Here is a 21,946-nt window from a genome sequence, read left to right on the forward strand (position 1 = left end):
AGTGAAAAAAGAGGTTATCTGAGGAACAGATAAATAAGAACAGACATTAAAACACCCTCATCCTCCTCGGGCTCTGAAAGAACCTGGGCGGGACACTTAAGAAATTGGTTCTCCAGCTTTCCACTGCCTAAAGGGGGGGCAGGAGTGACGTCAGAGGGCCGTGGAGGCTTGTGGGAAGTGTAGTCCTGAAGCCCTGGCTCCCGCCAGCACCCTAGGAGGGGATCCTGGGCTCTTTCTGTGCAAGTGCAGCGCGGGGAGCGTTTAGGGACCTCGGGGTCTACTGAGGACATGAAGGGCCTGCACCCGGGTGACCGCTGGGAGGGGTTCACCCGAGGCAAGGATTGGGAGCTGGAGGCGCTTGGGACCCCTCCCCACGCCCTCAGCGCCAAGGGTCAGGCCTGACAGCCCCGGGGCGCTGGGCCCTGGGACCCCGGGCGCGGGTGGGCTGAGCCCAGTCCAGAGCTGAGCCCGTCGGGAGCTGGTGCTGAGTGCGGTCCGGGTGCAGGGACCGAGAGCAGCCCGTGCCGGCCGTGGGGGACGCGCGTGTACAACGTGGATGGTGAGCGGGCAGCAAGCTCGGCGGGTCGGCAGCCAGAGCCCAGCTCCCGCAGGAAAGTCCAGGAAAGTCCAGCGCTGCCCCTGTGCAGGGGGACAGAGGGACCTGCATGAGAGTCAGTTTCGCATCTGAAAATGACGATGTTAATGCCTCCTTCGTGGTTGTTTTGACACCCAGATCCAGGTCATCACTTGTGAAATACACAGCAGGTGCCAGGGAGGAAGCACCACGTGGCGGCTGTTCTCTTAGAGGACACGCTGTCCTTTTCGTTGTGTGGCCTCCTGCCCCCTCGCAGCCCCCACAGCGGACCCCGAGCTCAGGCTGGGGGAGCGCTGGGCCCGCGCGTGCGCACCGAGGGGAGGGTTGGGGGCTGCACAGACAGGCTTTGCAGCAGCACATCAGGGGGCATCTCTGTGCTGGAGGAGCCTCTAGCCTTCGATGTGTAAAACACGCCCCACCGGTGAAGCGCAGTGAAGCAAGGTGTGCCCGTGCTGGAACCTCAGGCTTCGTGTAGACGTCACACCTGCCCACGCCAGCCCGCAGCCCTCACAGGCAGGCACAGCGACCTGCCCGAGGACCAGGGGCAGAAGGGAAAGCGCACAGGTGGGCTGTACCACGTGTGAAATGGACTCTGGGTTTCCAGTGTCTCTTCAGATCCCGGGGGCAGGCAGAGGTTTCTGGCCCTGTGTTCGGTCAGGCTCTTAGGTCTGACATACAATGAATTCTAAGAGTCAGGGCTTTGCCCCTCAGATGCATCTTTCTCAGGTCTGTGTTTCAGTTCCCTGGAAACAAGAAACGCCTATAGGAAGCAGGGCTCTGTGTGCAGTCTGCCCTGGAAGGAGCCCCCTCTGACCACAGGCCTCTGGGCGGCTTCAGAGCAGAGGCAGAGGGGCCCAGAGGAGTAGACCCTGCATCTGCAAGGTCAGAAGCAGCTCTTGGTGCTCTGGCCAGGATGGGGCAGTCCTGGTGCTGACACCACCTCCAGAAGCCACCACTCTGTGGCCGGTGGGGCGGGTGGAGCTAGGTGAGCTGGGTGACCCAGGGGCCAGGGGCTCAGGGAGGGCAGGTCCTTGGAGAGCTTGTGAGTGAGGCCTGGGAGGGGTAACCAGGCAGGGGGGGGGGGGGGGGCGGGGGAAGGTCTCCACTTTCCCTAAACATCCTCCCCCTTTACAGATGCTGGGCACGCTGTCCATCACCCGGGACACGGCTGACATCCTGAGCTCACAGGACCCCAGACTGAGGACCGGAGGGTTTTCCAAAGTCATCAATTTCTGACTCTTTTGAAGATTCATCTTCAAACCTTCAGTGACTGGTCCAGGGAAACTTAGTTTGTGACTCAGGGGAAAAACATCGTTCTTCTCTCTCCTACAAGTAAGTTACCAAAAAATCCTACCAAAAGGGCTTTTTGAGACACATCAAAGCTGAAACCAACAAATAAAAAAGCTTGCCTCACAGCACCCATCTTTTTAACTCGGTGTAGATGATATTACTGCAAAAAGTAAATGCACACTGAGTGTTTTTCTGATAAATTAATCAGAATGAAAACACTGTGGCCTTCCTTTGGTGCAATTTCATTCACCGAATCCTCAGTTTTTATTTCTTTGTTCGTCAGAGGGACAAGTGCGTTGTTGACAATGAGTGGAGGAAAGTGTGTGTTCACGAGGCTGCATCCTGTAAGGCACCGGCCGGGGGTGACCTGGGAGTGCATCAGGGAGCTGGGAGGCAGGCCAGGTCTGTGACACCCCCTTCTTTCTGTCCCTCAGCTGAACCTCAGTTCTCCACACTCTCCCAAGAGCCGCAGAGAAGGAACGTACCTCAGGTGAGCTCCAATCCATTGCCCACTGTCTCTTGTAATGGGTTTATGAGGCTTAGAGGGCTCAGCGTTACATGGAAAAAGAAATAGAAATAGATCCAGTCAATCTTGAGGGAAAATAGTTTTATATTTTACTGTGAGCTGTGATGTTTGCTGTCAGCTCTTGGCAGGTGACCGTTGTCAAGGTAACCAGATACCTAAGAGTGGGTTTGCTGGGTCTTTTGGTAAGTTTATGTGTAATTTTATAAGAAACCCCCAGATGTTTCCAAGTTGGCTTTACTGTTTCTCATGCCCCTCAGTAATGTCCCAGAGTTCTCATTGCTCTTTGGTTACCAAGATTTGGTTTGGTCTTATTATTTTTAAGCATTGTAGTTGGTGTCTAGTTAACTCTTACTGGGTTGTAATTTGCATTTCCCTGGTGACTAACAATGTTAAGCCTCTTTTCATGTGCTTTTTAACCATTCATAATCTCCTTTAATGAAGTGTCTGATCAGATGATCAAATCTTTGTTCATTTTTTTTTTTTAGTTTCGTATGGGGGGGGGGGGATTAGTGGGCTTTTTTTGGTCTTGTTGAACTGAAAGAGTTTATCAAATATACGTTTTGCAATTTTTTCTCCATCTCATGCTTGCTTTTTTTTAAATCCTCACCCAAGGATATTTTTTCCATTGCTTTTTAGAGAGAGTGGAAGAGATGGAGGAGAGAGAGAGGGCAGTGAGGGAAGGATGGAGAGAGGGTGGGAGGGAGGGAGGGAGGGAGGGAAGGAGAGAGAGAGAGAGAGAGAGAGAGAGAGAGAGAGAGAGAAACATTAATGTGAGAAGCAAATACATCGATTGGTTGCCTCCACATTTCTGACCAGGTCAAGGGATCTAACCTGCAACGCAGATACATGCCCTTGACCAGGAAGCCAAGCCTCGACCTTTGGTGGGAGGGTCGATGATCTACCTGCTGAGTCACACCAGCCAGGGCTCTTGCTTGCTTACTTAAGAAGAAAATGTTTTCAGATTGTTTTGAGGTTTTGCATATATTTAAAAAGGTTTTATATGACATAGTTATAGATTCATAGGAATTAGCACTATTGTATTCTTCACAAATTTTCCCCATTATTTATTTTAGTTATTACAAGACTATGATATAGTCTCAACATTATTTGTAAATAGATGTTGGTGCAATGTGTGTGAGTAGCTCTATGTCATTTTGTCACATGTGGAGATTCATGTAACTACCACCTCAAATAAGATACAGCACTACGCTATCACCACCATAAAGATTCCTCTCGTGTCACGTCTTTATAATCATATCCAAGCCCTTCTTCTGTACCATTCCTAATCTCAGCCAACTACTGATAGACCCTTCGTCTCCACAATTTTGCCATTTCAAGAACAGTATATAAATGGAATCATACAGTTGAAATTGAGATCCATCCAAGTTTTAGTGTGTACCAATAGTTTATTTCTTTTATTACTAAAGTGGTATTCCACGTCTGACTGTATCATAGTTTGCTTAGCCATTCATGTATTAAGACATTTTAGTTGTTTCTAATTTGGAGCTGTTTTATTTTTATTTATCGATTTTTAAGAGAGAGAGCGAGAGAAAGAGAAAGAAACGTTGATTTGTTATTTCACTTTTTTATGCGTTCATTGGTTGATTTTTGTGTGTGCCCTGACTGGGGATCAAACCCGCAACCTTGGCATGTCAGGATGATGCTCAAGTCAACTGAGCTACCCAGACAGGGCTGGGCTGTTTTAAATAAAGCTGCTATGGCCCTGACTGGTGTTGCTCAGTGGTTAGAGTGTCAGCCCACCCACAGAAGGGTCTGAGGATTCAATTCCCTTGCAGGTTTGATCCCAGCTCCATCAGAGAGCAGGCAGGAGGCAGCCAATTGTGTAGTCTCTCACATAGATGTTTTTTTCTCTTCCTGTACCTCGCCTTCTTTGTCCCTCCCCTTCCACTCTCTCTAAAAATCAATGGAAAAAATATCCTAGGGTGAGGATTAACAAAATAAAATAATAATAAATAAATAAAGCTGCTATGACTACTCATGTTCAGGTTTTTGTGTGAACATAATTATTTCTCTGAGATAAATACCCAGGAGTGTGATTGTGCCTGTTGGTAAGTACCATATTTTTCCATGTATAAGACACTATTTTTTTCTAAAATCAGACTGAAAATCGAGGGGCGTCTTATACACGGAAGTCAGCCGAGGAGGGAGCCCTGCGGGTGTGTAGCTGTCCACACCTTGTCAAACAGGCTTCCTCACATCACGAGCCTTATTGTTACTGACGTCAGCCGATGCCTTGGAGGTGGAGGTGGAGAGTGTGCAGATGCAACAGGGACCTGAGCGTTCTAGCCCATAAAGATGTCAAAAAATAAAAAGATAAATACCTGCAAGTGATTGTCTTACTCTGCAAAATTCAAACTGAATGCAATCAGCTATGCAAAAGAACATGGAAATAGAGCTGCAGAGAGACAATGTGGACCTCCTCCCACTGAGTGTAGGATCAGACAGTGGAGAAAACAGGAAGAACAACTCCTTAAGATGCCAAAAAAGAAGAAGGCCTTAAGAGAAAAACCAGCAAAATGTTTAAAATATTAATTTCTTAATTTTGCATTGGAAAAGTCTTATACATGGGGACGTCTTATACACAGAAAAATATGTTATATGTTTTGTTCTTTAAGAAACTGCCAAACTATTTTCCAGAGTAGCTGTACCATTTTGCATTGCTACCAGCAGTGTTTAAGAACTTCAGTGATTTCTGTCCTTCCTCGTACTTGGTATTATCACTATTTTTTGTATTTGTGGTTATAATAAGTGTATCATGATAATTCATCATGGTTGTAATTTGTATTTCCTTAATGGATAGTGATGTTAAATACCTTTTCATGTGTTCATATGCCATATATAGTAAATGTCTGTTTATGGTGTTGTACATTCCCCCCATTTTTACTGAGGTATAATTTCAAATAAAAATTGTGTATATTTAAGTCTTAAGACTTGACATTGTGATGTACATAGACATTGTGAAATAACTGCCACGATCAAGCTAATTTACATACCCATGACCTGACATAGTTATAGTCACCTTTTGGGGAATGGTTTGAGAACACTTACCCTCTTCCCATAGTTCAAGTACAGACACACCTGATTTTATCGTGCTTCGCAGATGTTGTGTGTGTTACAAATTGAAGGCAAGGCCCTCTGCCAGCAAAAGAGTACAAGTCGCTGGATTGCAATACTTTATTAGTGGTCTTCTGGAACCAAGCCCACATTATCTCAGGGCTGCCTGTGTATAATACAGTATTGTTAACTGTAGTCACATTGCTGCACAATACAACTCCCTAGTTTATTTATTTTGCATAACTGATGTTTGTTCCCCTTTACAACATCTCCCCATTCCCCATTTCCCTAGCCTGTGGAAACCAACACTCACTTTCTATGAATTTAACTGTTTTTTATTCCAATGAGGTTATGCAACATTTGTCTTTCTGTGTTTGGCTTATTTCACTTAGTAAATGTCCTGTTTTGTCCATGTTGGGACAAATATCAGAATTTCCTTCCTCTTTCTGGATGAATAATATTCCATCGGATATACTATGTCTTCTTTAATCATCCATCTGTTGGTGGACAGACTGTTTCCATGTCTTGACTATTGTGAATAATGCTGCAATGAAAATGGGTGTGTACATATCTCTTTGAGATCCCAATTTCATTGCCTTTGGTATATACAGAGAAGTGGGATTGCCGGATCTTTAAGCAGTTTCATTTTTGTTTTTTTGAGGAACTTTCACACTGTTTTCCATAATGACTGAACCAATTTAGCATCCACACCAACAGTGTACAGGGTTCCATCTTCTCCACATCCTTGCCAACACTTGTTATCTTTTGAATGTTTTATAATTTCAGGTCTTAAGTCTCTAATCCACCTTGAGTTGATTTTTGTACTAGTGTGAATAAGAATCCAGATTCATTACTCTGCGTGTGGATATCCAGTTTTATCGCACCATTTAAAAAATATATTTTTATTGATTTCAGAGAGGAAGGGAGAGGGAGAGAGAGCCTCCTGCACACCCCCTACGGGGGAGCGAGCTCGCAACCTGGACCTGTGCCCTGACTGGGAATCAAACTGTGACCTCTTAGTTCAATGGTTGGTGCTCAATCACTGAACCACACCGGCCAGGCTTCCACCATTTATTGAAGAGACCCTTCTTTCCCCATTGTGTGTTCTTGGCACCTTGTTGAAGACCAGTTATCAATAGTTGTGGATATATTTCTGGGTTCTCTGTACTGTTCCATTGGTCTGTGTGTCTCTATTTACTGTAACTTTGTAATATATTTTGCAGTTAGGAAGTGTGATGCTTCTAGCATTGTTCTTTCTCAAGATTGCTTTGGCTATCTAAGTCTTTTGTGGTTCCAATGGATTTTTAAGATAGTTTTTTTTCTATTTCTGTAAAGAATTCTATTAGGATTTTTATAGTGATTGTATTGAATTTGTAGAACATTTTGGATAGTATGGTCTTTTTAACACTATTAATTTTTCGATTTCTCTCTTCAGATCTGTCAATATGAGGTATATATATATGCTCTCGTGTTGGGTGTGTATATATTTATAATTGCTATATCTTCCTGTGGAATAGACCCTTTAATCATTATAAATGACTATCTCTAGAGACAGTTCTTAATGTCTATTTTGTCTTACACAAGTATAGTCACCTTGGCTTTCTTTTGGTTACTATTTGCATGGAATATCTTTTTCCATACCTTCGCTTTCAGCCTATGTGTGTCATTAATTCCAAAATGAGCTTCTTGTAGATAGCAATCTCTGGATTTTGTTTTCTTATCCATTCAGGTATTTTATGCCTTTTGATCTGAGAGTTTAAAATCTAGTTACATTTAAAGTAATTAATGATAGGTGAGAACTTACTAATGCCATGTTGTTAACTTTTTTCTGTCTGGTTTGCAATTGTTTTCTCATTTCTTTCCATCTTCCTTTATTTTTTTAGTACTTTACTTTTATTCTTTTCACTTTATCTTTTGTGTTTTTATTATAGGGGTTTTTTTGTTTGAAATTAGCTTGATTATTGCACAAAATATCTTATAGTTATAACCATCTGTTTTAAGTTGATAACAGCTTAACCTCAGTTGCACACAAAAACTACACCTTTAATCTTCCCCCTGCACTTTATGTTCTTATAATCAGTTTGATTCTTTTTATATTATATATCTCTTAACAATTTTTTTTAATTTTTATATTGGAATTAAAAGTAATTTATGTACCACCACTACAGTGTAACATTATTTTGTATTTATCTGTTTGTTCACCTTATTAGTGAAATGTATGCTTTTGAGAGTGGGGAAGGACACATAATGAGAACAGAGCCACCGTTGTCTAATAATTATTCACCTACTAACTATAGATGAGAAGTTCTCTTACAGACCCTGGGACATTGGAGGATGAAGCAAGGCTGTGAAAACATAAGACGTCTCAATGGGTCCATGACTCAGAAAAGAAATACATTTTGAGAACAGACCAAGGACAGGACATGCTTTGATTTAGTTGCTATGCCTGGACCCTGACCCCCTCCGGGAATTTTTCTCAGGAACACTGACCATTCTCGGGTCCCAGGAATGGGCTGAGCTGTTTGTAACATCATAGAAGGTTAGCCACCTTGTTAGCAGACTTTGAGCTCCTGAAGGCCAGACTGCAGACCCTCCCCTCCCCTTTCCCGGTTACACTTGTAGCTCGCAGCTGCACGTAGCTGTCTTCTTCCTCGTGTGCATATAACCAGCCAACTGGCAGGGGGATCAGAGCAGATTTTTGTGGCTGACCTACTGCTCTCCCATGCTGCTGGCATTATTGGAATAAACGCTCATATATGATTCAACCCTGTCTCTGCTTAATTGGCTCAGTGGTGACAGGCAGCCCGGACCTCTTGGCTGTCTGGTTACACATTCATACACTTTTGAATGTTTTATGTGTTTTCATTTTGATTTGAAGAACCCTCCTAATTAAACAGTGTAGTCTTCTTCAGAATGATCTTTTATTGGGTTCATGAATCTGGATTTCCACTTTCCTCACAGTATTTGATAATTTTTCAGCCATAATTTCTTTAAATAAACTTTCTGCACTTCTCTCTCTCTTCTGAGACTCCCAGAAATGTAAATTGGCTCTTCTGTTGGTATCCCATACATTGCAAAGGGATTCCTCACTCCTTTTCATTCTTTTTTCTCCTCTGACTGAATAACTTCAAATGGCCTGTCTTCGAATTCACAGATTGTATCTTCTTGAGTGAATCTGCTGAGGTCAGCATCGGCAAAGACAAGGGCGGGGGCTGCTTGACAGCAATGGCTGCCAGGGTCCTTGGTGGCGAAAGCTGTTACATTCCTCCTTTTCTCCTGCTGGGGCACATGGGCGCCGAAGTGCAGGCTGCACAGTGGCAGGGCTAGGTTATAGGGCCTGAGCACGTGCATAGCGTTGCCAGGACGGTTGGGAGAAGGTGGGGGTGCTCCGGCCCGAAAGGTAGCCCAGTAGCATCTCCTGCTCCAGGGTCACAGCAGCGTGGACGCCAGGCAGCTGGGGTAACTAGGCAAAGACTGTGAATGTCCCAACTAGAGAAAGTTGCGAGTGTCTATTGCAACAGCAAGGACTACGTGGTGGCAAAGTCTGCAGGGGTCCTCCTGCTCCCCCCATGGGAGGAGGTCATGGCTGAGGGAATTTCTCTTGGCACCAAGCTGTGCCAGGCTAGGAGATGGGGTGACACATGCAAAATGCTTTCTGTGCTTTTCTATGTGGCTGTCAGGTTTTGTGTTCCACTGGGTTGCTGCAGTATAATTACACTCTAGAGCTGTCCCAGATCTATTTTCATTGGTAGGTGTTTGTTAGGTCATTGTTGGGGGTGGGGCAAGGCTGGGACCTAGTCCTCACCATCTTGTACTAGACTCTCCTGTATGTTTTTTTTTTTAAGGGGGGATGAGAAGGAGGAGGGTTGACCATTGAGTTTATGTGGTGTAGATATGAGTTCTTTTTAAAACATGTGGTTTGTACCTTTTAATACCAGTCTGTAACTTGTTTTTTCATCCTCCTTATAAGGTCTTTTGCAGAGCCTAAATTTTTAAGTTGGATGAAGTCCAATTTATTAGGGCTTTTGTTGTTGTTGTGTCTAAGAACAGTTCACCAAGTTTTTGGTCCAGAGGTTTTCTACAAATTTAAAAAATATATATATTTTTATTGATTTCAGAGAGGAAGGGAGAGGGAGAAAGAGATAGAAACATCAATAATGAGAATCATTGATCAGCTGCCTCCTGTACGCCCCCTACTGGAGATGGGACCTTCAACTCAGGCATGTGCCCTGATGGGAATCGAACCATGACGTCAGCGTTCAACCATTGAGTCCCTACAGCCAGGATCTCCAGATTTTTAAAATTCTGTTATTTTATGTTTATATTTAAATGTATGGTGCATTTTAAGTTAATTTTTTATAGGGAGTGAGGTATACATAGAGGTCTTTTTTTCCTCCTATTTTTTATCCATTTGCTCATGTTACCATTATCTTTCTTCCATTGAACTGCATTTTCACCTTTGCAAAGTATCAGTTGACTCTACTTGTACAGGTCTGTCTCTGGGTCTCTAAATCAGGCAGAGTGATGCTTCCCACCTTATACTTCTTTTTAAATATTGTTTTAGCTACTTAACTTAATCTTCACATATAAATTTTGGAATAATACATTATTTAAAAAATAAACTTGCTTGGTTTTTGGTAGGAATTACATTACACAGAATAGGTATCAATTTTATGAGTTAATAGGTTCACTGTGTTGCAATTCATAAAAATAGTATATACATTTATTGAGACCTCTGATTTCTTTTATCAGTATTGTGCAGTTTTCAGCAGAAAAGATACATACGTGTTTTGGTAGGTTTATAATTCAGTATTTCATTATTTTAGGTAATTGTATTTTAAATTCTGTTTTCTATCGATTGTTTATAGAACATTTTTATATGTTGTTCTTTATGCTGAACTTTCTTAGGAGTGGTCAAAGCAGACATATTGGCCTCGTGTCCAGCCTTAGGGGGAAAGCATGCAGTGTTTCACAGATGATGTTCTTAGCAGAAGGTCTTCACGGGTATGCTTCATCAACTTGAAGAAGTTCCCCTCCTCTCCCGGTTTTCAGAGAATATTTATCATGAATGAATATTGAATTTTGTCAAATACTTTAAAAAAAAATTTGCTGTGAATTTGTGGTTTTGCTTATTTACCCCATTTTTTAATATTGAACTAGCCTTGAATACTTGGAGTAAGCCTTACTTGGTCATATAGTACAATTCTTTTTATTTATTGCTCAATTGTATGTGCTAATATTTTTCTTTTTATTATTTTTTTAAAAATATATTTATTGATTTTTTACAGAGAGGAAGGGAGAGAGATAGAGAGTTAGAAACATCGATGAGAGAGAAACATCGATCAGCTGCCTCCCGCACATCTCCCACTGGGGATGTGCCCGCAACCCAGGTACATGCCCTTGACCGGAATCGAACCTGGGACCCTTCAGTCCACAGGCTGACGCTCTATCCACTGAGCCAAACCGGTTTCGGCTGTGCTAATATTTTTTAAAGTAGTTTTCTTTTTTTAATCCTTACCCGAGGATATGTTTTCATTGATTTTAGAGAGAGGAAGAAAGAGATGGGGGAGAGAGAGAGAAGAGAGAGAGAGAGAGAGAGAGAGAGAGAGAGAGAGAGAGAAACATTGATCGGTTGCCTCCCATACGCACCCTGACTGGGGATCGAACCACAACCTTTTGGTGTACGGAATGACACCCAGCCAACTGAGCCACACTGGTCAGGGCCAAGACTCCTTATCAATACATCTCTCTTCTCTGGTATTTTATCCTACAAGTTCTAGTTGCCATGGCTTCCTTAAAATCCATCTCTGTTTCCTCATCTTACTGAGTCAGCTGGACTGTTTTGGTCTCTTTTTTTGCTATGGGTAGGTAACTCTCTCAGCCGGAAGCAGTGATAATCATAGAGCTCACCTTATTTATTTTCCTGTTCTCAAGTATCCCGGTCTACACTGCCTATTGTCTAGAGTCTAAGGGCCATTTTTTTCAGATGTCTGATATGGAGGGATTAATCCATTTCTTTTACTCCATTATGGCGAGAACTCAAAGTCTTTATGAAGTTTCTAGTTCAAAACACATAAACTGACTATTTTAGAATTTAATGTTACATAGGCTTCTGATTGAAGGGTTTAAGGAGAGTGATCCATTATGAGTGTAAGAAAATGTTTTTTTGTTGTCAATTACCCCCCCAAAAAATTTTTTTTTCATTTTTAATTTATTTTATTAAATCTTTTTTCTCTCTCTCTTTTTTTATTGCTTAAAGTATTACAAAGAATATTACATATGTCTCCTTTTCATTTTTTCCCCACCCTTGACAATCCCCCGGCCTCCCCTACCCCCCCAGTGTCTTATGTCCATTGGTTATGCTTATATGCATGCATACAAGTCCTTCGGTTGATCTCTTACCCCCCCCCCCCATTGTTCAAATTATTACAGTTGTTCCTCTTTTCCCCCCCATAGCTCCCCTCCACCCGGTTCCCACCCCACCCTCTGCCCTTAACCCCCCCCCCCCGCCCCCCGCACTGTCCTCATCCATAGGTATATGATTTTTGTCTAGTCTCATCCCACACCCCCCACACCTCTTCCCCCTCCGCCCCGAGAATAGTCAGTCCATTCCTTTTCTATGCCCCTGATTCTATTATATTCACCAGTTTATTCTGTTCATCAGATTATTTATTCACTTGATTTTTAGATTCACTTGTTGATAGATATGTATTTGTTGTTCATAATTTGTATCTTTACCTTTTTCTTCTTTTCCTCTTCTTAAAAGATACCTTTCAACATTTCATATAATACTGGTTTGGTGGTGATGAACTCCTTTAGCTTTTTCTTATCTGTGAAGCTCTTTATCTGACCTTCAATTCTGAATGATAGCTTTGCTGGGTAAAGTAATCTAGGTTGTAGGCTCTTGCTATTCATCACTTTGAATATTTCTTGCCACTCCCTTCTGGCCTGCATAGTTTCTGTTGAGAAATCAGCTGACAGTCGTATGGGTACTCCCTTGTAGGTAACTGACTTTCTTTCTCTTGCTGCTTTTAAGATTCTCTCTTTGTCTTTTGCTCTTGGCATTTTAATTATGATGTGTCTTGGTGTGGTCCCCTTTGGATTCCTTTTGTTTGGGGTTCTCTGCACTTCCTGGACTTGTAAGTCTATTTCTTTCACCGGGTAGGGGAAGTTTTCTGTCATTATTTCTTCAAATAGGTTTTCAATATCTTGCTGTCTCTCTTCTTCTGGCACCCCCATAATTCGGATGTTGGTACGCTTGAAGTTGTCCCAGAGGCTCCTTACACTATCTTCATATTTTTGGATTCTTTTTTCTTTTTGTTTTTCCAGTTGGGTGTTTTTTGCTTCTTCATATTTCAAATCTTTGACTTGATTCTTGCAATCCTCTAGTCTGCTGTTGGAAGTCTGTATAATATTCTTTATTTCAGTCAGTGTATGCTTAATTTCTAGTTGGTCCTTTTTCATATCCTCGAGGGTCTCACTAGATTTATTGAGGGTCTTATCGATGGTTTCTAGAAAATTCTTGAAAAACGTTGTAAGTGTGGTTTTGAACTCTATATCCAATCATTTGCTTTCCTCCATTTCTGTCATTTGTGACCTGTTTCTTTGTCTCTGCATTTTTTATGCTTCCCTGTGTTGATAGAGTGGCTTTCTGTGCTAGGTGTCCTATAGGGCCCAGTGGCTCAGCCTCCCCAATTACCTGAGGTGGACACTCTTGGTGCACCCCTTTGTGGGCTTTGTGCACAGTCTTGTTGTAGTTAAGCCTTGATTGTTGTAGGTATCACTGGGAGGAATTGACCTCCAGGCCAATTGGCTGTGAGAATCAGCTGTATCTACAGTGGGAGAACTTCTGTGCTGGAGAGAACCTTCTGGGGCAAGACTTGCTTCAGTGGGGCTTTGGTGCTCACTGAGTCTGCCCCCTGAGTGTGTCCCTTATGGATCTGAGGCATTGTAATCTGGATGGTCCCACTCTGACCACTGGGTACACTGGCTCTTGGATCTCTAAGGAGGTGCTAATTTAGCCTCTGCCTGAGGCTACCCAGCAGGAGCTACAGAGAGATCTGCAGATTCCTCTTCTTTGTTTGGGGTTTGGAGGTGCCTAGATGAGGCCCAGCTGTGAGGTAATGCAAGCAGCTATGGGGCCTTGGGCCTTCTTTTGGATGTTCTGGGTCTCTCTGACCCAGCTGCAGTTTGTTAGATAATTTTCAGATTGCAAAGGGCCAGGCCTTTCATATGCAAAAGCCTCTGCACACAGCTTGGGTGGGGCAGGGTCTCAGGTAATCAACAGGGTGGAGCAAACAGCTATGGCTGATCCTCAGTCCTACCCTAAGAGGCCCTGTGTCTCAGTGTCCCGGTAATCACTGGGAGCACCTCTGAGAGAAAGCCGCCCTCAAGCTCTGCCCGATACCAGACAGTCCGGTTTCTCCCCGTATCAGTCTGGGTCCCCAGAGTCTCGCCCGGAACTGGAGTTCAGAGCCATTGGGAGCTTGAGACTCCCTCCTGAATGAAAAAGACAACCATGTCCTCAGTTGCCAGCCCTTTTCACGTGCGCCTCCATACCTCTGCACTTTACATCCGCACCTCCTCTGAGTCTCAGTGTGCTTTTCTCTTTCCTTCTAGTTGTAGAATTTCCACTCAGCCAACCTTCCTGTGGTTCTGGATGATGTCCATTTTGTTTTTTAGTTGTATTTTTGAATTAGCTGTCCAAAAAAAATTTTTTTAAATATATTTTTATTTATTTTTTTACAGAGAGGAAGGGAGAGTGATAGAGAGTTAGAAACATCGATGAAAGAGAAACATCAATCAGCTGCCTCCTGCACACCCCCCACTGGGGATGTACCCGCAACCAAGGTACATGTCCTTGACTGGAATCGAACCTGGGACCCTTTAGTTCGCAGGCTGATGCTCTATCCACTGAGCCAAACCAGTTAGGGCCCCCCCAAATTTTTTTAGTGAACATCCTCAATGTGCCACTTCTGAAGCTGTATCTTCCTTGATATTCAGAAACAGCGAAACCTATGCAGCTAACTCAAGTGCTGACTTATTCCCCATTTACAGGGCACTGCTTTACCAAACCAGAACTGATCTTCACGCTGGAATGAGGAGAGGATCCGTGGTTATTAGAGAAAGAATTTATAAGCAGAAGCTCCCCCAGTAAGTTATTGAATACTGGCAGATGGCATCCAAGAAAACTAGATCCGAGCAATCAGCTAAAGTGAGCAGTTTGAAATGTTTCCCAGCACCTCCTTTCAGAGGCCTTTACCTTTGAATGTTAGAATTAATAGTTCTAATGTGGAAGTGGGCAACCAAAAAAGGGAATGCATCATAGGCACTTTGATCGAATTTATTGGGGTGACACTGGCTAACAAAATTATACATGTTTCAGGTAGCACAATTGTACAACACATCATCTGCACACTGTATTGTGTGTTTACCATCCCAAGTCAAGTCTGTCCATCACCATTTATGCCCCCAGACCCTCCTCCACCTCTCTCCACTCCGCCTCTCCCCTGGGCAGTCATCGCACTGTTGTCTGTGTCCATGAGTTTTTGCTCAATCCCACCACTCTCTCCACCCCCTCACCCTGCCCCTCCCACACAGCTGTTAGCCTGTTCTTTATCTGTGAGTCTATCACTATTTTGCTTGATCATTAGATTCCACATATGAGTGAGATCATATGGTATTTGTCTTTCTCTGACTGGCTTGTTTCACTTAGCATAATGCTCTCCAGGTCCATCCATGCTGTCACAAAGGGTAAAATTTCCTTCTTTTTTACAGTTGAGTAGTATTCCATTGTGTAGATGTACCACAGCTTTTTACCCACTCATCTACTGATGGGACTCTAAAGACACAAGTGTAAGAGATTTTGTCCCAGGGCTGTGTTCATTTTGATTCAATATATTTTCTGCTCTGTAATGATTAAGCCACTTCTGTTGTGCTGTCTTAAAGTTCAATGGTTTTTTCCCTCTGTTCTCTCCATTCTCCTGCTATGATCATGAACTGAGTTTTTAAAAATAAATATTTTAATTTAGAGTAGCTTTAAATTCACAGAAAAGTTGCAGGGATAGAAAGAATTCCTGTATACCTTGCACCCAATCCCTTACTGTTAACATCTCATATTACTAGCAGATTTGTCATTATGACTAATGTAATATTGATAATTATTATTAAATGAAATCCATACTTCATTTGTATTTTCTTGTTTTGGTTCTAAATTTTTTAACCTAAGTATACCATTTGATGCTGGAAAATAAGTAATGAATATATATTAACAGAAGAAAAACAAAAACTAAAAAGCAACTAAAATTGGGAGTAAGCAGATCAGAAGAGAAAAAGGAACCATTGATTTTATCATAATATAATAATTGCTCGATACCATCTCAATAAATAGATGATTAAGCAATTACATAATGAAATTCAAAAGACAACTATTGGAGCAAACTGCAATCTTCCTTATTGTTGGGAGCTACATACATTTGACAGAGCAAAGAAAGCAGACCTGTTACTAGAAAAGTTTCCTATGAAGCTGTATCAGGGGTTCCTGGACCTCCATGAGGTTCTTTGAGTCGAGGTCACAGCATATATTGTAGTCATGTCATAGCTAAGATTTCTGCAGTGAAATGATACAAGGCAAAATCAGCGAAGAGAAGGGTGCATGGGACAAAGGCTAGAGGAAACGGGTGCAAGCTTCCAAGATCCGCAGCCATGAATTGTGACAACACATGTGAAATGTTGTCCACCTGGAAAATTCATTAGGACAAGGTCCTTGGGAACCATCTCCAAATCTAAGTTCTCAGATGCCAGCCAATGGTGAATCTTCCAGGCAGGCCTAGCTAAGGGGAGCACTCAGGCCAGCTGTGTTCACTCTTTTCTACATGCAAACTCACTATGTAACATAGAGTAAAACAAACGTATGCCATATGACTGATGCAAGGGGATTACATTCACCTGTTCAGAGCAGTGCTATCAGATTACTAAAGCGATACACCTAAAATTTACTGTAGAATGTTTGAAACAAGTCATGAACTGTTAAGTCCATAAACATAAAAACAACTCAGTATTTATTTATGTAACTAATACATAAGGTTCAATTCAGGTCAAAAAGTACAATTGCTAAAACATAAAACAAAAAACTTCAAGAGTTGTGAAGAAAAGTAGGAACACATTCAGTTATAGACCTTAATATTCCTCTCTGATTTTGTTCCACAGCCATTGGACTCTAGCTGACTCTTCAGCATGACCAGCAGGCCCAAAAGATTTACTCTCTGGCCTTTTACAGAAAAAGTTTACTGACCTCTGGTCTAGAAATTATACATGGCATATTTTATAAAATTAATCTGTTATGTGTCTTTCAAAACTCTATTTGGAAAACAAAGAATAAACCTTATTTTAAAGGACTTTGGAGCATTAACAAAATATAAAAGTATTTTAGGCAAATGTCAATAAATTCCGCAAAGCAGAAATATTATTTTTCAATAACACTAAATTGCAAACAATATGAGAAAAATTAAAACCCCTCTATCTTAAATCAATAATGCATGTATTTCTTTTTTTCAAACCTATTTTATCAATGAGTAAATAAATATTTTAAAATATCCAGAAATTGTTTTAAATGAAAAACATATTTATTAGAACCTTTGGGCTATCATATAAGGCAGTTCGTAGAGGAAAATTTTCAGTTTCATATACTTATTTTAAAAAGCAAGAAAGTTTTAAAAGAAAACTAAGCAAAGCAAAAGAGGTAATAAAGATAAAACTATAACTATAATGGAAAAAACTATAAAGCCACGAGGTGGTTCTCGGAATAAAATAGTTAAGTAAATAGCTAAGCTCAAGTAGAAAAAAGAAAGCACTATTCTCACGTTAAGTTTGGGCTGAGATTCCTGCTTCTTTCATATACCCTTGGAATACGTTAGCCTATTCTTTATCTCTTTCTTTTGTAAACTCTTAACCCACATGGGTGTCAAAAGAAAATGAGACTCTGCCAGAGAACATACAGTCATTGAATGAACTCCTTTCCTCAACTGCATTATAACCTCCCAAAAAAGGTCCTCTCTGTTTTACTCTTCCTTACTCTGGCACGTATCATATAGTAAATATCTATTTATATAAAACCCTAATATGCAAATCAACCGAACGGCAGAATGACCAGCAGAATGCCCAGTCACTATGATGCACCCTGACCACCAGGGGACAGATGCTCAATGCAGGAGCTGCCCCCAGCCCACAGGCCCCGACTGGCCGCGGTGGGGGTTGGGACCAGTGAGTGGGCAGCACCAGGCCAGCCAAGGCAGGTGCGAGCAGGATCCCCAATCACCTCACCAGTCACCTCACAGATCAGCCCTGATCACTGGCCAGGCCTAGGGACCCTACCCGTGCATGAATTTCGTGCACCAGGCCTCCAGTTATTTAATAACATTGCAGATTGATTCCAAAGCCAAGTGGAGAATGGTGTTTCATGTTGATTCACTCAGGAAACACTTCCCATAAATGCAAATGCCCAAGTCAGGCCTCTGGGACTTTGGAATCATCAGGTGTAGGTCAGCTCAGTGAAAAAGCTCTCTAGGTAATTTGGAGGCACTGCTTTTTATGGACCACTTACAGACCTCTACAAGGAATATTACAAGGAGAACTTTATTTTGGAGAGCTGTGCAAAGCTGCATAAATATATCTTGTGTCACATAAGGTGCTGTGGGTTAAAAGGTGAACCATTATTTTAGGTACAATCAAGACAGACAAAGTGCTACCCATTTAACTCTGGAGTTGCCATCCATTTTTAAGATACTTCCTGATTTTAGTGATGGTAATTATTTTAAAAATCATGACTCACAGATATGGGTGCTCTCCATGTATCCCTTGTTAAAATAAGGAAGTTATTTCAGGAAAACCATGTAATCTGGATATAAACATTTTCCTGCAAGAATGTCACCCTGTAAATTTGACACTACAGGGCCTGCTTATTTGCATTTCAGCTCATTGGCCCCACATTGTCAGTATTCAAGGAAGAAGGCTCATGAGATGAATGTGTGTGAGAAATGGCTCCTTGTTATTATGGATGGCAGAGCTAATACTGGAGAGAAATCTTTTGTTTACAGTAAAAACGTAAAAGCCTTTGGTCATAAAGAGGAAGTTATTCAGCATAAGACAGTTCAGGCTTTGTGGCAAGCTTGTGAATATAATGAATGTGGAAAAGCTTTCCTTGGAAAGACTGTCCTTATTTCATCTAACAACACCGACCCAAAAGTGAATTTTGGTCAACTTAATAAATTTGGGGAAAATCAATGTGATTTATCAACTCTTAGAGTCTCTTAGAGCAATCATCCAGGAGAGAAGAGTTACTATGAGTTTAATGCAGCGGTTCTCAACCTGTGGGTCGCAACCCCTTTGGGGATCGAATGACCCTTTCACAGGGGTCACCTAAGACCATCGGAAAACACATATATAATTACATATTGTTTTTGTGATTAATCACTATGCTTTAATTATGTTCAATTTGTAACAATGAAATTGAGGGTCACCACAACATGAGGAACTGTATTAAAGGGTCGCAGCATTAGGAAAGTTGAGAACCACTGGTTTAATGGATATGAATGTACTGAAAACAGGAATAATTTCAGTAGAGTCACTTAAAGAAGTGACACAGAAGGGAAATCTTTAGGCCAAAAATCACACATTAGAGAACACCAGGAAATTCATATACGGGCAAAACCCTTTGAATATGGAAAGAATTTCAACCATAATTCAGCCCTCTTGGTGCATCAAAGAACCCACACAACAGACCCATCCTCTGATTATGACACATCGACAGACACATTGGGTTTCAAGTCAACTTTCGACATACATCAGAGAACTCACATAACAGTGACACTCTGAGTGTAATGAATGTGAGAAATCCTGCTGTATGGATTTATGCGTGACTCTGCCACAGAAAAGCCACATAGGGGAGAAACACTGTAAATGTCATGAATGTGGGAAAGCTTTCAGTGAGAAATCACGCAGGATTTCTGTTTTCAGTAAGAAAACATCAGAGAACCCACACAGGGGAGAAACCCTTGGAATGTAATGAATGTGGGAAATCTTTCAACTATAAGTCAATTCTTATAGTACATGAGAGAACTCGCACGGGGGAAAAACCCTTTGAATGTAATGAATGTGGGAAATCTTTCAGCCATATGCCAGGCCTAAGGACTCATCGGAGAACTCACACAGGAGAGAGACCATATAAATGTGATGAATGTGGGAAGGCTTTCAAACCAAAGTCAGGTCTAAGAAAACATCACAGAACTCACACAGGGAGAAGCCCTATACATGTGATGGGCGTGGGAAAACTTTCAGGCAGAAAGCAAATCTCAGAGGGCATCAGAGAGCTCACACAGGAGAGAAACCATACGAATTTAATGAATGTGGAAAAGCTTTCAGCGAGAAGTCTGTCCTAAGAAAACATCCGAGAACTCACACAGGAGAGAAACCCTACAATTGTAACCACTGTGGAGAAGCTTTCAGCCAAAAATCAAACCTCAGAGAACATCAGAACTCACACAGGGGAGAAGCCCTATAAATGTGGGAAAACTCTCAGCCAGAAATCAAGCCTTAGAGAACATCAGAACTCACACAGGAAATTAAACATAAATGTGAAGAATGTGGGAAAACTCTCAAGGTGGTTTATTGACATAACTACTTGGGTATTTATTCCCTTCCCCTTCTGTGTAGCTATGTGATCTTGGGCAAGTTGATTCTTATGTCCCACAGTTGTCTCATGGGTGAAAGGCGGGTAATGATGATAATTATTACAGCCCTTTTTGAAGGCATTTTATGGGTTAATCTATGTACATCACAAGCAAATAGAACCTGGCACTGAGTATTATTAAAAATCAAAGTAAAGATCTGCATTTCTTTAAAAGGGTTGAAGCAAGAGTATAGTTCCTATTTTTTTAAAGAGATAAATTAGGCCCAAAGGAGATTCAGCCTTGATGTGGTGGGCAGGTTGGAGTTCCTCACCCTATTATGGCATCAATTTTTCTCTCTCTCTCTGTGACACCATTTTTGAAAATTTTCAAGCCTGAGGCCCTGTTAACTGGCTCATGTGACTTAGCCCCAAACATTTTCTAAGTGTCTAGTTACCAGAAAATTGCTTTTCCATGAAAACAGAAAAAGCCCCCCTTTCCATCACTTTACCTTTCCCCTCTGCTCCTGAGCTTCTTTCTAATGAAAGCTTATAGAAGCCAGAACTAAGCCAGGGTATTATTCCTCGGGTTCTCTATTACGGTTCAGGTAGAAGTTACACACCAGATGTATAAATATTTTAGCCTAACAACACACATACACACGCCGTTTTGCTGCTACCTTAAGTTCTGTTCCTGTTATCCTGGAGGTGATTTCAGGTGTCACTCATGAATTGTAACACAGGAACTATATCTTGTGTTCTCCTGAGTAACATAATCACATGGAAACTTTCAGAGAAAAGAGGACTCAGAAATTAGAGGCTGACTTAGCCCTACTCACGGGCAAATGGCATGAGTTTTCACATTCTTCCCCACAGGTGCATCGGAACCTGGAAAAAATAAATTCCAAGTAGTGGATCGTCCTCTGCCAGTGTATAGAGTCCATGGGGGGAGGGGGCATGATTTGGGCCAGTGTTTGAGAATTCATCTTCGGGTCAGTGGAGAATTTTGACATGGGCCTTGAATAGAGATTGACCTCAATTCTTAGAGGCCCTTCCATATTCATAAGGGAAACTTATCATCAGTAGTGGTTTGGGCATGACTATACATGTAAATGTTTCAGCAGTGAGTGAGATGAAATAAAATAGAATGATGAAATAGTCAAGTTACATCATTTTACCCATCAAGATAAAGGAAAACAAGTATAGAAGATTATAGTGAAAAGATGGAGTGTTCTGTACCTAAGTGTGCAACAGAAACCATTAAGTTGCCATCGGATTTAACTGCTAGCCCTTATTCCCTGCATTCATGCATTATAACAACCTACTATTTTTTAAATGGAGGTGAGGATTTCAGTCCATAATTTTCTATTTGTATCAAATGTCTTGGTAACTTATCCTTAGAAAACAATATGCAAAGCCTGTACCCCCATAAGAGTTAGATAAACAACAGCTTACCCCGGGCCCATAGGCCCAGGGCTTGTCCCACAGAAGCACCAGAGCAGTTACGGGTCCGGGAAGGAAGGTGACCCTCTCAGCATGAATTGCACAGCAGTTGGTGTCTTCAAGGAAGCCAACCAGGTAGGTCTCAGGGGCCTCCTGTAAAGCCCCAAAAGGCCCGCCCTGGAAGCACGGGTCATGCTACAAGCTTCGAGCCATTTCGAGCCATTCCCATGCTAGTACCTGTGAAGGGCTGTGGAGGGTCAGAGGCCCTGTGATTTCTGGTGCTGCTTGACTTGTGGAGAGTGACCGTCCAGAGCAGGTAAAACTGTGATGCCAGCAGGTGGTCTTGCTGACTGCT

General features: G+C 42.1%; 1 pseudogene; it reads left to right on the forward strand.

Moving 5' to 3' along the window:
• The first annotated feature begins 288 nt into the window (after nucleotides 1-288).
• On the forward strand, nucleotides 289-21,060 carry LOC138998966 (zinc finger protein 782-like; annotated as a pseudogene).
• Nucleotides 21,061-21,946: the final 886 nt, after the last annotated feature.

Source organism: Myotis yumanensis, unplaced genomic scaffold (assembly GCF_028538775.1).
Source record: "Myotis yumanensis isolate MYYU_CA2020_CCGP unplaced genomic scaffold, mMyoYum1.0.hap1 SCAF_21, whole genome shotgun sequence".
Taxonomy (NCBI): domain Eukaryota; kingdom Metazoa; phylum Chordata; class Mammalia; order Chiroptera; family Vespertilionidae; genus Myotis; species Myotis yumanensis.